The sequence below is a fragment of the Moschus berezovskii genome, chromosome 16 (assembly GCF_049115385.1).
Source record: "Moschus berezovskii isolate FMDL1 chromosome 16, NW_MosBer_1.0, whole genome shotgun sequence".
Taxonomy (NCBI): domain Eukaryota; kingdom Metazoa; phylum Chordata; class Mammalia; order Artiodactyla; family Moschidae; genus Moschus; species Moschus berezovskii.
In genome coordinates this window covers 65,957,509-65,973,824 of record NC_142475.1, presented here as the reverse complement: position 1 = coordinate 65,973,824, position 16,316 = coordinate 65,957,509, and the positions used below count along the sequence as shown (strand labels likewise).

The window sequence follows — 16,316 nt, the reverse complement described above, 5'->3', positions numbered from 1 at the left end:
GCAGTGAAAATCCCACGCGGTGCAGTGGTAAAGAACCTGTCCTGCCAATGCAGGAGATGCCGGTTTGATCCCTGGGTCTGGAAGGTCTCCTGGAGGAGGAAATGACAACCCTCTCTAGTATTCTTGCCTGGGAAATCCCATAGACAGAGGAGCCTGGCAGGCTACAGTCCATAGGGTTGTAAAGAGTTGGACACGACTGAGAAGGCATGCAGACAGGCAAGGTGGTGAAAATCACTGAACGGGGTAGTCTTATCCTCAGTCTATAGATGGGGAAATGAGGCTTACTGAGTTGAAGTAACTTACCACAGGGCACACACGTAAGTGACAGCTAGGGTATTTGAATTTAAAACCAATTTGGCCTGATTTCAGCCCCTTGACCTAGATTTTCTGGTGCCGCTTTCTGATGACCCTCAGTGGATGGCAGTAATTCTTACCAGCCGTTAAGTGATGTCAGAGGCATTTGGGGGGTGTATTTTCTCTGTCTCTTGTTGCAGTTCCTTTATATTTTATGCCATCGATATTAATGTCTGTGATGTTACCTGTCGTATTTGAGGCTTGGTTTTGCATGGTTAACCTTTCAAGAGTTGATTTTTTTCTTTTAAGTGATAGATTTGTCATTTAAGCCATGGAGTGAAGGATGGTATATATACTTAATTGTGACTCTGTGGACCAGTAGTCATATTGGACATATATCTCTTGATCCAGTTTTTTTACTTCAAGCATATTACTTTTAAATTATAAATAAACAGATACTTATTAAAGATTAGTTCCCCCCAGCAAAGAAGAGCATAATATCAAGCTGAATTTAAGGGAATGCAAACAACTAGATGCATTGTGGAACTTCTCTTAATGAATCCCAGTTGTTTTAAGTTTAAAGTAACCAAGTTCTCCTCTAAGACCTGCATAGAAAATAAAGGTTCAGCAAGGCTTTCTCTTGATTCCTTTGTAACGTTGCGTAGGAGCAGATATAAACAGTGGACCTTTTTTGCAGTGTCTGTTGTTATCGGGGTGTCATCATCAGTGTGCTCTCCGTCACTCAGTCATGTCCGACTCTTTATATCCCCACAGACTGTAGCATGCCAGGCTTCTCTGTTCATGGAATTTTCCAGGCAGTAATACTGGAGCAGGTTGCCATTCCCTTCTCCAAGGGATCTTCTCAACCCAGGGATGGAATCTGTGTCTCTTGCATCTCCTGCATTGGCAGGTGGGTTCTTTACCACTGTGCCACTTGGGAAGCCCTTTAAATGACTCTTTATTTAAAAATCAGCAGTGTTCTACCACCTTGGCTTTTCAGGTGGGCCCCCTTACGAGGCCATAACCTGATATCCTGATAACAATTAATGCTTTTTCTTAAGGTGGCTCATGTGGTGAAGACTCTGCCTGCAATACAGATCTGGGTTTGATCCCTGAATTGGGATGATCCCCTGGAGGAGGGAATTGCAGCTGACTCCAGTGTTCTTGCCTGGAGAATTCCATGGACTAAGGAGCCTGGTGGGCTACAGTCCATGAGATTGCAGAGAGCCTGAGCGACTAACACTTTGACTTTCTTGGGCTTGGCTTCCTTGGTAGCTCATCTGGTAAAGAATCCACCTAAAATGCAGGAGACCCCGATTTGTTTCATGGGTCGGGAAGATATGATGGAGAAGGAATAGGTTACCCTCTCCAGTATTCTTGGGTTTCCCTGATGGCTCAGCCGGTAAAGAATCCACCTGCGGTGCGGGAGATCTTGGTTCGATCTCTGGGTTGGGAAGATCCCCTTGAAAAGGGAACAGCTATCCACTCCAGTATTCTGGCCTGGAGAATTCCATATACTATATAGTCCACAGGGTAGCAAAGAGTAGGACACGACTGAGCAACTTTCACTTTCATTGTATTTTTGTTTTGTTATGTGTTTGGCCTTTCCTTTGTACTGGATTTCCTTGGGACATAGACCTCAGGGTTCATTTAGGATATTTTCAGAGACTGGGGCTATCAAATTTTGGATGTATATTAATGTGTTAGTAAATGGCTTTTAATGCAGTTCCTTAAATATAGATATTTGGATTCAAAATACAGAAAAGGAAATTTCTTTCCAAAATTGGAAATTGAGCACTTTTGTTTATTTTTGAGAACCTAATTTTTTTGACTCTGCACTTAATTTTTGTGTCAGTACTGATTAATCCAGTTGTGCTCACACATGGGAGGAATTACCTTAGAGGGCTTGTTAAAACAGATTCCTGGGCCCTAGTACTAAAGTTTCAGTAGGTCTAGGATACGCTGATGTTGCTCCTGCATCGGCCAAGAACCCTAGTCTAATCATTATTTCCCCTTTGATGGGAAGCATACACCACTAGGTGGCACCAGAACACTTGTTAATCAGGTAGCCATTGGGCCCCTACTGTGTGTGTTAATTGCAGTTTCAAGACTGTTTAAAAGGTATAATCACTAAGTTACTGAAATTTCATAACTTGGAACCTGAGTTAGTCTATATATATAAGGATACAAAAAATGTGTTGATTCTATCAGAACAACAGACAGGTAGGGCTATTAAGGTTAAAGGTCACCTCTTCCAGGAAGGAATGAGGACTGTAGCTCTCCTTTCCACTGGTTTTATTTCTGTTTATACAGGTTACTCAGTTCATTTACCAGAGATAGATGCTGGCCCTGTCACAAAATAGAAGAGTACATCTCATATTTACCATTCTACCTTACCATTCTACCTTAGTGAATCTTGTTGTTGAAGATAACATTTAAAAACCACTTTTAAAAAGTTTATCTGTACTGTTTATACAAATATGAACAGTGTGAACAGTTCTGTCAGTGGGCCACCTGTAGTGGGGACAGTTTGGGGACGTTAGAAAGAGTGAAATGTGTTTTCCTCTCCTATTGCTTTCCTTAGTCAGAAGGCGGGTTGTTTCCTTTTTGAGACCCACAGAGGAAAGTCTGGGCAGTCGCTGGCCTCACCTCACCTCGTCTTACTGTGCAGTCTCACTCCATAAATTTCCAGCCATTTCAACACCTCCAGATTCTCTTTCTTCCCCTGACTCCAACAACCTGAGAGTTGGCATGGTTTCTACACATGGTGGAATGTGTGGAAATAATTGCTTGCTGTGCTCTCCTGTTTGCTAAGCTCTCCCATCCACATTGGGATGTTACTTTTTGAAATAGTAAATGAGTCATATTTTAGTTTTTAAAGCAGTTTGTATAGTACCTCAGTATTGCCTGGGTTTTTCTAGATGCTGGAGAACAGTCATTGTGTTGATTCTACTTTTTAAAAAATCTCTGAAGCAAAAGCATGGGTTTGGTTTCAAAGACCTAACAGGTGTGAAAATGGCTATCACAGAAAAAACTGAAATGGAGTCACTCGATCAGATTTAAAAATTAGATTGGCACTTTATCATGTATCTTTGATCACTGAAAAGAAGGAAGTAAGACTATTTTAATTTTAGGAAAAGGAGACAGTTCATAGCAGAAGTAGAACAGACTTTAGAATCATTTTTGAAACATCAGGTCCTTTTTAAAAGACATAAAAGTTTGTCTTTCAGTAACCAGAAAGGAGGTTTTATTAGATTGGTGATTAAAAGATGAAACCAGTTTGATTATTCTACAGAAGATATTTATTATCCAGATCCATTTCTCCCTCTTTCTCTACTTTACACCTGAAATTACGTATGTGTGCGCTACATAAATGTGTTATTTATATGGAGTAGCACTGTCCAGTAAAAATATGTGAGCCACATGTTTAATTAAAAATTTTCTAGTATCCTCATTATAAAAAGTAAGAAAAAAGAGGAGGCAATAATTTTAGTAATATTTTATTTAATCTAAGGTTGTCTAAAATATTACCTCAACATATAATCAATATGACAATTGAGTTATTTTTGTACCCACATTCTTTTCTTAGTCTGGACTAGCCATGTTTCAGATGCTTAATAGTTCCATGTTAGAAATGGCAGTTGTCATAGCAGCAAGTACAGAGGGCATTTTAGTTTCCAGTGACTCTCAGAGGAGGGCAGGAAATTGTAATGGGACTTGAATCAGTTAGTTTTGCAGAGTTTTTAAAGTAGTTCTGATGAATATTCACATTAAACCAGTTGGTAAAATAAGGTAATATATTATGTGTTGATTTTTTTTCTCTTTTTTTATTCTTATCAGTACTCTACTACTGGTGGGATTGGTATTTTAGGTTTTTCCCAAAATTGTTTAACTAGCTTAAAATTACTTACTTCTGCAGATCCTATTAATATTTGTTTCTGTTTGGAATATCATATGCTGATTTGACTCCACACCTACAATATTTTCATATTTTGTAGTTGATGTGTTAAATTAGTTTCTTGCTGGTGTTGAGTGAGCTTGAGAGGCTAAGCCTCTTAACTTCAGCAGCCAGAATATCCTGGTTGCTGTAAACCATTAGGCCTGTCAGCAATTGACCTTGGAAATGCTAATTTGCTTGTCCCTGGGTGCTGCTCCAGGCACTGACTTTCTCTCTGTGGGTGGGAGTTATGAACCCAATTTGGAGAGGAACTAGAGGCCCTTGGGGCAAACAGATGTGCTTCTTGCTTCACTTTTGCATGTGACCAGCTCTCAAAGAGGCATTCCTTGCATGAATTTCTTTAAAGGCATTTTTGAGTTGGCACTTACGCCTAGACTGAAGTTGAGAGGAGGCTTCATTACCATTTGGATCTGCTCTTTCCCTGATTCAAGCAGCATCTGGGCCATAATGAGGTTGATTAAAAATGATCTCATTGCTGTTTCATTATTGCTCTTGATGGGATTTTACTTAGGATAACCTAGCTTTCTTTTAGTCCCCTCCCAGTTAATTGCCCTATTTTTTTATGGCTAAATAGTATTCCACTCTTTGGATATACATTTTCTGTGCGCACTGATAGACATTGCTTTGTGGTTATTAATTGTTATTTGTATATTATTAAGAAATGCTGTTCTGCACATTTGATTTGCATTTCCCTGATAAGCAGTGATACGAAACTTCTTTTCATGTTCTTTCTGGACGTTTGTGCATCTTCTTTGGAGAAATGTCTACTCACATCCATTCCCCATTTTTGTATTGAGTTATTTGTTTCTGAGTTTTAAGAGTTCTTTATGTTTTCTAGGTATCAGTCCATTATCAATTAAATGATTTGTAATTTTTTTCCCATTCTGCACGTTGTCTTTTTACTTTCTTGATAGTAGTCTTTGAAGCATAGAAGTTTATTTGATGAAGTGCAATTATCTGTTTTTTCTTTTGTTGCCTGTGGTTTTGATGTCATACCTAAGAATTCATTGCCAAATCTAAGGTCTTGCAAATTTATTCCTAGTTTTTTCCCAGGAGTTTTAAAGTTCTAGCTATTACATTAAATTTTGAGTGAATTTTGTATATGGTTTGAGTTAGTGGTCCAGTTTCATTCTTTCGCATGTAACTGTCCAGTTGTCCTAGCACCATTCCTTCTCTACTGAATAGTCTTCGTTCCTCTTTGTTGAAATTCAGTTGACCATTGGCATACATGATTATTTTTGTTCTCTCAATTAATTCTGTTCCATTGATAGAATTCTGTAGTCCTTTCCTTATGCCTGTACCGCAGCGTCTTGTAGCTTTGTAGTAAGAGTTGCAGTTGGGAAGTATAGTCCTCCAACTTTGCTCTTCTTTTTCAAAATTGTTTTGGATCTTTGGGATCGCTTGTAATTCTATACGAATTTAAGGATCAGCCTATCAGTTTCTACAAAGATGACAGCTGGGATTCTGATGGGATTGCATTTATTTAAATCTTATTTAATTTCTGTCAACAGTGTTCTCAGAGCATTAGTTTTACATTTCTTTTTTTGATTTATTCTAAAGCATTTTATTCTTTTTGGTGCTATTGTAAATGGAATTATCTTCTTAATTTCATTTTCAAATTGTTCATTGCAAATTGTGAAAATACGATTGATTTTTATTTGTTGCTCTTATATCCTGCAACCTTGCTGAACTCACTTATTAGTTTATATATATATATATGTATATTGTGTGTATATGTGTGTATTTTTAATGGATGTGGTAGGATTTTCTTTATGCAAGATCATGTCATCTGTGAATAGAGATAGTTTTATGTCTTCCTTTCCAGTCTTTTTATTTCTTTTTCTTCCCTGATGCTAGAAGCTGCGGTAAATACAGTGTTGAATAGAAGTGTCAGGAACAGGCATCCTTGTTGTTTAGGCAACCCCATGGACTCTAGCTCGTCAGGCTCCTCTGTCCCTGGAATTTTCCAGGCAAGAATACTGGAGTGGGTTGCCATTTCCTTCTCCAGGGGATCTTCCTGACCTAGGGCTCGAACCCGCATCTCCAGCATTGGCATGTGGATTCTTTACGACTGAGCCATTTGGGAAGCGCAACAGGCATTTTTATTGTGTTCCTTATCTTAGGACAGAAACATTCAGTCTTTCATCATTAAGTGTGATGTTCTCTGCAGAGCTCCTTTCCTCCTGCAGTGTCCTCCATCACTACCCCCATTGAGAAAGTTTAACATTCTGCTCACTGTAAGGAGAAATGCTTAAAGCAACTTCATTGATTACCACAGAGCATGTATAAAAAGATAAGCTTTGAGCTGGGAGAGGCAATAAATTGATAACTGGCACAGAACACAAATGAGTAAGTAGAATAAAACTTTAAAAGCGCTGTGAGAATACAGTATGTTCAGTAAACAATGGGGGCACTATGTGGTTAGTAGTAAATTCTAGCTGAGGACCTTAGGAGGAATTTCATGTAGAAGATGATGACCAAAAGATGAACAGTGGCTTCTGTAGAGTGGGAGAGGGTATCTCTGAGGAAAGCAAAGGTGAGAGGTGGTCCAAAGAGTTTGGTGTCAAGATCTGTGGAGGGTCTGGGGTTTTACCCTAAGTGGATGCTATCAAGTTAGCCTGCCACGGTTGGATGGATGCTGGCAGAGAGCAGGAGACTCCTGAGTCTGAGACAAAGGCCTTTTCTGTGGTACATCAAGCTTTATGATTCTACCTACCTCCTGTAGGTTCACTCCCAATCTGAGTCCTTTCAGGGTTGATAGGGAAGAGCTCCAGGGGGATACTGCAGTGGGCTTGTGTTGGAGTCGAGGAACCTTAAGCTTGGGGAACTCAGATGTTTTTAGTAGGCAGTAAACCTGTCTGACTTTTGCTCTGGAGTGAGACTCTTGCTCTGTCTCCAAAGCTTTGTTCATTATACAAACATCTTTGAAAGATAGTCTGGGACAAAAGGGCAGTTCATGCTTCCAAACATTGTGCAGAGATGTGTGAGGCACATGAAGAATTGCTTCCCAACACCTGACAGATCCAGGGAGGTGCAAGTAGTTCACCTTGAAGACGGGCTGCAGTTTGGCCCTTCTCAGATTTTTAGCACCATGTATTAGAGCTTTAGTACCATTACATCAAGATGATGTAGTACATTTCATCTTGCAGTAGTAAGGCCTTGGTTACTGCCACTTTTCCTTTTTGCCCTATGGGGCAGCAAAATACCTTGGTTGGCTAGGTAGAATAATTTAGGACTTTTAAGAACCAGGTCTGAAAGTTAATAGCATGGAGACTTGAGGTTTTGGCTTCCTCATCTGTAAAATAGGATAATATTGTCCTCATATCTAATGAGTATTTGATTGTGGACCCACAAACAGCTCCTTTATTCCCACCTTTATTTAGGGTTGATGTGAGAATTGAATATATATAAAATGCCCTCCACAATACTTGGCACAAAGCACTCACATTTTATTGGTCAATTACCTTTTTTTCCAAATTTTTGAACACATCCTTTCATTTATTTGTTTGCTTGTTTTACTGTTAGTTATAGTTTTTATTCAATCTCCAGAGTCCACAGAGCTGTTTTCATTAGATTTTTTTTTTAATTGAATAATCATTGTTTCACAATGTTATGTTATTTTCAGGTCAATTACTTTTTGGCCACTGCAGGTAAAAAAAAAAAATTTTTTTTGTTAATAGTTATTTGGGCCCTTTGCAGAGGGGAATGATCGTTTGGAGCTCTTGGTTGAGAATTAGTATTGTATAAAGTAAATGCTGTACAAATTTCATATTGTACAAATAGCCCTGAGTTAAAATGCAAGTTCTGTTATCTGTGTAACTTTAAACCAGTTATTTCAGTTCTTTGCGCTGCTTTTTCTTTGTGGGTAAAATACGGCCAATATCTCCTTTTCACAGTTGTTCCTAGTTCGAAACAATTTATGCACTTTGTCATGCCAGATGACAAAGTAGCTTGGCTTGTCAGCCTGTAAACACTTACCTTGATAATAAAGAGGATTAGTGAATAAACAGCTGTAAAGTATATACCTTCCCATTGGAATGAAGAATGACACTGAGAAAATGTGTTGTGATGGCCAAGTGTATGTGGGGGAAGGGGCCTGGGAATGGACATCATCTTCTCAGTAGGAACAAAATGACGTCTGTGACACTTGCTGAAGCAGAAACGTGTTCTAGTTTCAGAAAAATTAGTATGGGGTTTAATTTCAAGCACAGAGGATTGGAGTGCCTTTGGGACAGACTGAAATAGATATTTAAACTGGTTGCAAAAAAAAGATTATGTGGTCTATTACACAGAAGATGCTGCTGCTGTTAGTACTCTCTACTCTCTTAGAATGGAGCCTTCCAGAGTCCTTGGTTATTTTGGAGTTTGTTGAATTTCAAAGAATTACCCTGTATCTGCCTTATTTTTCTAAGGTACACTATGCACCTGTGTTTAGATACTTAATAACTGGGAAGGAAAATACCAATAATAGTTTACTAATGAACCCTACTAAATTCATATATCAAATCCCTAATAATACCCAGAAGCCTTTTCATAGATCCAGATGAACTCAAGAGATTATCATGCGAGTCCAAGAGTTGCTTCATATGACTGACTGTGAAACAGTTTCTCTTCTTCATTCTTTTCCCTTTTGATTAACTGATGGCATGTTCGTGTAATTTTTTGTTCATCCAGTTATTTAATGATATTAATATTTGCATTTTCACTCCAGTGATCTTGTTTTTGCTTCTTATCCTTACTGTTCTCACCAGTGGAGGAACTTTGCAGAACATAAGCAAATTCCTTCACATTCTAATACAGTTAGAGCACAAGTGAAGCAGATGACTGCCTTGTGAACAAGGATTTTAATAAACTTTTGTTCTGGGTTTCTTTAATGGATTTCATTGGTCCCAACCAATGAGCACCATGGGAATGGATTTCTCAAGAACCTTTACAAAGGATCCTTGCCAAAATTTGAATTTCCTGTCAGTGTTTAAGAGGTGACTGATTTAACTTCTCTTTTTCATTAAGACTGCATTTTAACTGGATCTGGAAAAGAAATTAGGTTTTAAGAGCTAGGATAGGTACTCATACGTTTATTAGAGGTGTTGAGTATTATAATTGGTATTTGCTTTAATTAGTATTTGCTTTAATTCTTTGGCTATATTGTGGGAAGTGGTTTCCTAGGAATGAGCTGAGGGTAGACCAACCATCAGGAGACTGTTTGGTCCCAGGCATTAGGTAGCAGTGACTTGGACTAGAAAGGTGGTATGAGGTTGGTGAGAAGTAGACAGATTCATAAGAGACAAAGGGGGGATAGTTGATGATACTCAGTGATCTACTGAATATGGAAATTGAGGGAAAAGGAAGAAGTCAGCACTGATACTCGTTTCTGACTGAAGCATTCCCCGTTAAGAGCCAGGGGTATCATTTTGCTGTTTCTGTGGAACAGCTTACCAGAGACTTAGTGGCTTAAAACAACACAGTTTTATTCTCAGACAGAGCTGGAGGTCAGGGGTCTGAAGGTTAAATCCCTGGGCTAAAATCTGCGTGTCAGAAGGGCCGTGTTCCTTGGTGGAGGCTCTGGGGGAGAGTTGTTCTCTTGCCTTTCTCAGCTTCTGGGGGCTGTCACATTCCTTCCATCTTCCTGTGTAGCGGTGGCCAGTCCGGTCTTTCTCATCCTGCATCACTGTGACATTGACCCTCTTGCTCTCCTTCACTAATAGAGGCCCTCGTGATTGTATTGTTAATAGGTGTACCCAGAGTAACCCAGGATAATTTATCTTCCCTTCTCAAGGTCAGTTGCAACCTTAATTCCCTCTCTCCATGGAATGTCCCTACTCACAGGTTCTGCAGATTAGGAAATGGAACCTTTGCGGGGGGGCCTTTATTCTGCCTACCACAAATGGGAACTCAAGGACTAGTGTTTTGAGGGAAATGAATTCAGTTTTAGATATGTCTCCAAGTGGAGACGACCACTAAGCAGTTGGTCTTTGAGTTCGGGATAAAAAAGGTAAGTATTTGGGAACAGCGTACCCAAGGGAATTGAAGCCATGCAATGTGTATTTGTTACTTAGAATATGTGAAATGAGCAGAGGGTCTGGGCCAGCATCCTGGGTTCTGGGTAAAGCTACAGACAGATGAGATAGAGGAGGGGCTGAGCACATCTAGCAGGATTTGGTTTCAGGGAGGTGGTTCTGTCTTCACCCAGAAAGGATCCTAAAGCATCTTTTTAAACCTCCTTCTATTACAGATCAGGAAACTGAGGCCCAGAAAGATGAAATAACTTGTCTAAGATAGTTGAACTAGTTAACAGATGTACTTCTTGATTTCTTCTTCAGTTTGTCTGCCACACTGCATCCAAGTCCATTTAATCTTTTCAGTTTGAAGATGGTGTTGAGAAGAGATTTCATATGTGTGTGTGTGTTTCGTAGGTGTTCTGAATACCAAGAAAGTAAGTTGTAGTAATAATGTTATCTGGCTAATGCCTTACTTACATGCAAGTAAAATTCTTTACACCAAATAGCAGTTAAGAATTATTTTTTTTTTAATCATGTAGACTTTTCTAAATGCAGCTTCATCTCTTTTTTCTGTCTCCCTTTCTGCTCATTTGGTTGTTCTGTGCTCTCTGTCTCTCTCTTTTAAATAAACTTTTTATTATTAGTTTTACAGAAAGTTGTAGAAAACTCAGAGTTTCCATGTACGCTCACACAGATCCCCTACTTGTTGAGATATTGCATTCCCATGGTATGTTTGTCAGAACTAAGAATCAACATTGGTGCTTTACTATTGACTAAAGCAAATGGTACACTGGAGACCTTTCAGATTTCACTGGTGTCTTTTTTCACGACAGTGTCCACGATCCAGCCCTGGCTGTCACGCTGCATTCAGTCACCATCTCTTGTCGCATCTTAGTTTGTTTCTGTTCTTCTCCATTTTTTTTTTCTTGGTTTTTATAACCTTGGCAGCTTTGAGGAATCCTGGTTAGATATTCTGTAGAATGTCCCTGAGTTTGGGTTTGTCATAGTTAGAGTGAGATTATGTGGTTTTGGCAGGAAGACCATGAAAGTCAAGAGCCCTTCTCATCACATGTTACCGGGGGTACCCATCATCAACACATCAACATGTTTGCTGTGATACAGATTTTTGGCACCTGGCCCCAGGAGTGTTTATCAGGTTTGTATACTGTAAAGTTACTTTTTTCTCCCTCTACATACTGTTCTTTGGAAACAAGTCATTAAATCTACCCACACAAGTGAGGAGAGTTAAGCTCCGCCTCTTAGAGGGACAAATATCAACATACACAGTTGGGAATTCTTTGGTAAAGAATTGTGTTTCCCCTGTCCCAGTTCCTAAATCATCTGTTTCTCCAAGGCGTTCTGGTTCCATTTATCAGAAATTGATATTTAGAAACTAAGATCTGGGCTCTCGGTATGCTTATCGGTGGCACTCGTGGTAAAGAATCCGCCTTTCAGTGCTGAAGACTCGGGTTTGATCCCTAGGTTGGGAAGATCCCCTGGATGAGGCATGGCAACGCACTTCAGTATCCTTGCCTGGAGAATCCAATGGACAGAGGAGCCTGGTAGGGTACAGTCTGTGGGGTCGCAAAAGACTCTGACACAACTGAAGAGACTTAGCATGCAGCAGAATGTCACTGCTTCTAGGCCCTTTCAGTAGTCAGAGATAGGAAGTGTATGCATGAATACTAACAGATATGAACACATAGCTGTCATTGTTTCTGTATCTGTCCATCTGTATCTGCATTAAGGTATCCGTGTGTTCATGCTGATGTCTTGAACTCTTATCTAGTATCACATGCTAAAATTGTAGTCTTCTTCCTTTGCTTATCTGTAACTTCCCTCTTCAACATTAAGAGACTTGGTTCCCACTGTCCACCATCCAGATACTTTTTTTTGTAAAGCAGTTTCATAATTGTTAGCCCATACCTCCATGATGGACAACATTATAAGCTAGCATACAGTGTTTATGTACAGTTCTTTTTTGTCTGTAGTATTAAACAGTTTTCAGTTAAAACACCATTCAGGGTTGCTTAAGTCAGCTCCCTTTCCCTCCAGCTTCCTTCAATGAGCTTATGTCAGATATCTGTAATGCAGGTAAATTCCTCTGTCATAATCTACATTCCATCCCGGGATCCATCAGGTCCCTGATTGTTGCTGTGTTGTGGTTCACGTTGTTTTGTATACATGAAGGTTTTGTGAGTTAAATTTGTATGGGTTTTGACATTCCAATCTCTGTCTGAAAATGTGTACTATACTGAAGACATGTTTACTAGCAGCAGTGTTGGAAGTGTTATTCTGAGAGCAAGACTGTGAATGAGACCATAGTCAGTTTTGTAGGTCGGCAGTCAGGGTTAATGAATCTTCTGTGTTCAGAGGTCAGAAATAGTTCATGAATCAGGAGCCTTCAGTCATCGCATGTTTGGAGGTGTTGGGGTTTAGAGGATTAGGCATATTTCAAATACAAGGTAAAGAGTTATGTTATATCACTCAATCAGGACACAGGTATTGGAACTTAAAAGTGACAGCAAATGAAATCTACATAAAAGGACATAGGTGTATGTGGTACACAGCCAACAGGAGCAACATGGCAGTAGCTGCAGTAAGTTCTGAAGTGGAAAAAATGCTTGGGGATTGTTAGTACTTGAAGGGAAAGGTTCTGTCTCTTCGAAACCCCTATAGAAATGTTTCTCAAACTGCCGTCCTCAACAGCTTGTCATAGAAACAACTGGAATGCTTATTTAAAATTTCAGAAGCCAAGCCCAGGAATCTGTGTTTTAAAAAAGCAGCCCAAGTAGTTCTGATTCCTCCTGAAGTTTGAAAACCTCTGCGCATTGTAGTGAGAGTGGGATGCCTTGAAGGAAGTAGCTGTACGCTTGTGTTTACTAAGTGAGTTCCACATATGCCTTCTGATCAGAAAGCTGATTTTGCAAATACTATTAGAAAAATACCTAATGCTTATTGAGTGTCCATTCCGTGCTGAGTGCTTTTAGTAGAGCAGCTCATTTAGTTTCTGTGGAGAAGATACTATTATTATCCTCTTAACAGAAGATTAATAAAATTAAGGTTTAAGAAGTTTGGATAATTTTGACAAATAATTCTTTACTGGTAGGTTCAATTCAAACCCGGGCATTCTACCCACAGAGCCCATGTTGTTAATTATGTTTGAAATCTTTGCTTTTGGGGGTTCATGCCATGCATCTTTATAGTTTCGGAGATAAATTAGCCCATCTAAGACAGAAGAAGAGACTGTTAAAGTCACACTGCTATTTTGGTGCTTCAACAACTAAAAGTTTACATATGTTCATATTTTATTGTTCATATTCAGCTCTCAAGGAAGTGGTGTTATAGTGATATTCCTGAACCCTAAGAAGAGGCATGTATCCTAAAACAATTTTAAAACTGTTAAATGGTACTTAAAATAATATGACAATGTCACATTAACGTAAAAGTACAGTACATGGAGCATTAGAGTAAGATCACAGATGTACAGACCGTTAGAACTGAAATGGACTTTAAGGTCATCAGTTCCCTCTTACAACAAGGGAACTGAGACCCAGAAGATGAATTTATTAACTCCAAGTCTCTGAGCGAATTACCAAGAGCCCGTTGTCCTGATTGAGTTGAAGACCATTTCTACTTTTGTTCTGTTTCTTAACTATCTTTATGAAACAATTAAAAAATTTCTAACTGGAATTGTTTTTAAAATCCATTCCACTTAGTTGGACCTGATTAAAAGTTGCGTAGATGTTCACTGGGGGATGACAATCTATGGCTGAAATTAGAAGCAAATATAGTAAATTTGGAAGGAACATTGGATACATTTACAAAAATAGATATTTGAGTAAATGACTAGGATACTTAAGCCGGAAAGTTTGTTTTAAAACAAAGGCTTTTGTAGAAGGTATTATTTATGTGATCTTATATTCAGTTCTGGTTTTCTAGTCTAATAAAGAGGCCTAAAATAATTCAGGAGTATAAAAATAGGAAAACAGCTGGCTGAGTTCTAGATTTGTTGAAAACATAGATTTGAAGTAACAGTTCCTTTTTTGTCTTAAAATTCTTTGAATTCAGAAAGTCTCTCAGAGAAAAGCAACTTACGTTTTAACTGTAAAACATATATTAGAACTGTGCACCTCTGGGACTTCCCTGGTAGTCGAGTGGTTAAGACTCTGCTTCCACTGCCAGAGGTGTGGGTTCAATCCCTGGTCAGGGACCTAAGATCCTACATGCTGCTCTGTGCAGCCAAAAAAAGATTTCTGAGAACAAGGCCCCTCACAGTTTACTGGGCTTCAGAATCCCCTTTGAGTATAGTGTTAATCACACAGTTGTGTCCAACACTTTGCGACTCCAAGGACTGTAACCTGCCAGGCTGCTCTGTCCATGGAGTTTTGCAGGCAAGAATACTAGAGTGGGTTGCCATGCCCTCCTCCAGGGGATCTTCATGACCCAGTGAAGCCACCTTCACCGCTGAGCCACCAGGGAAGCCTGAGGACTTGTTAAAATACAGATTGCTGGTCCCCACCTCAGCATTTCCAATTCTGCTAGTTATTTGGTGTCGGACCTGAGAGTTTGCATTTCTAGCAAGTTTTCTGGGGAATTGCTGATGCTGCTTCTCAGACAACCACACTTTGAGAACACGGAATTCGAGAAAACGGTTTATAATGAAAAGCAATCATACTCTGGTGAGGTAATTATAGACTAAAAGCTGGTTTCTTTGGTATCTGTTACATAAAAGATTTCTGTTGATTCATGTTTCCATACTTTACTAGTAAAACCATAATGATGACAGTGAGAGACATTAAAATGTTGTGAAGTCCCATCTGAGTCACTGTGATTAAATTAAATTAAATGTGGTTTAAATTATATGGTTAAATGTACTTTTTTGGTAATGTAGTTGTCTGAAAATTAGGAATTTGTGTGTGGAGTCCATTAAGGGGATATTTACATTTATTTATTTTGGGGTACACTGGGTTTCGTTGCTTTGCTTGGGCTTCCTCTAGTTGCAGAGAGTGGGGCCTTCCCATTGTGGTGGCTTCTCGTTGTGGAGCACAGGCTGTCAGCACATGGGCTCTCAGTAGTTGTTACTCTCAGGCCCTTTCAGCAAGAGGACTCAATAGTCGTGGCACGTGGGCTTAGTTGTTCTGAGCCATGTGGGATCTTCCTGGACCAGAGATCGAATCTATGTCCTCTGCATGTGTATTCTTATCCACTGTGCTATCAACAGTGTTTCAGTTTGCATTTCCTGGATGACCAATACTGTCAAGTACCTGTTCATGTGCTTTTTTTGGCATGCATCTCTCATGAAAGTGAAAGTTGCTTAGTCGTGTCCAACTCTTTGCAACCCCATGGACTATACAGTCCATGGAATTCTCCAGGCCAGAATATTGGAGTGGGTAGCCTTTCCCTTCTCCAGGGCATCTTCCCAACCCAGGGATCGAACCTAGGTCTCCTGCATTACAAGTGCATCCTTGACCAGCTGAGCCACAAGGGAAGCCCAGGAATACTGGAGTGGGTAGCCTATCCCTTCTTCAGCGGATCTTCCCGACCCAGGAATCGAACCGGGGTCTCCTGCATTGCAGGCATATTCTTTACTAACTGAGCTATTAGGGAAGTCCTACCTCTCCTGAAATATCTATTCAAATATTGTTTCCAGTTGTTTGGGGCTGTGTTCGTTTGTTTGAGAGTTCTTTTTATATTCTGAGTACAGTTCTTTATCAGATATATGATTTGTGAATATCTTCTCCCCATCTGCACTCCTAGCATTATTTCAAGAGTGGAAGTTGTACATTTTGATGACTCCAACTTATCCACTTGCTCCTTTATGGATTGTGTTTTTGGTTTTGTATCCAAGAAATCTTGGATACAAAATCCAAGTCTAACCCAAGTTTGCAAAAATTTTCTAATTTTTTCTGGAAGATTTATGGTTTTATGTTTTACATTTAAGTCTGCAATCCATTCTGATTAAATTTTTGTGTTTGGTGCAAGGTAGGAGGTATAGCGGAGAAGGCACTGGCAAGCCACTCCAGTACTCTTGCCTAGAAAATCCCATGGATGGAGGAGCCTGG

At 39.5% G+C, this 16,316-nt stretch overlaps 1 protein-coding gene across 14 annotated transcripts in view; it reads left to right on the top strand.

The window, feature by feature from the left end:
* Positions 1-16,316, top strand: part of NSMCE2 (NSE2 SUMO ligase component of SMC5/6 complex) — a 242,248-nt gene that overhangs the window by 11,998 nt on the left and 213,934 nt on the right. Inside the window, exon 1 of one of the 14 annotated variants that reach the window (XM_088844893.1) lies at positions 13-4,704. The exons of the other annotated variants lie outside the window; for them this stretch is intronic. The gene's annotated coding sequence lies outside the window, so the exon portion shown is untranslated. Of the gene's footprint in view, positions 1-12; positions 4,705-16,316 lie in introns of those variants that run through there. 14 annotated transcript variants of the gene reach the window in all.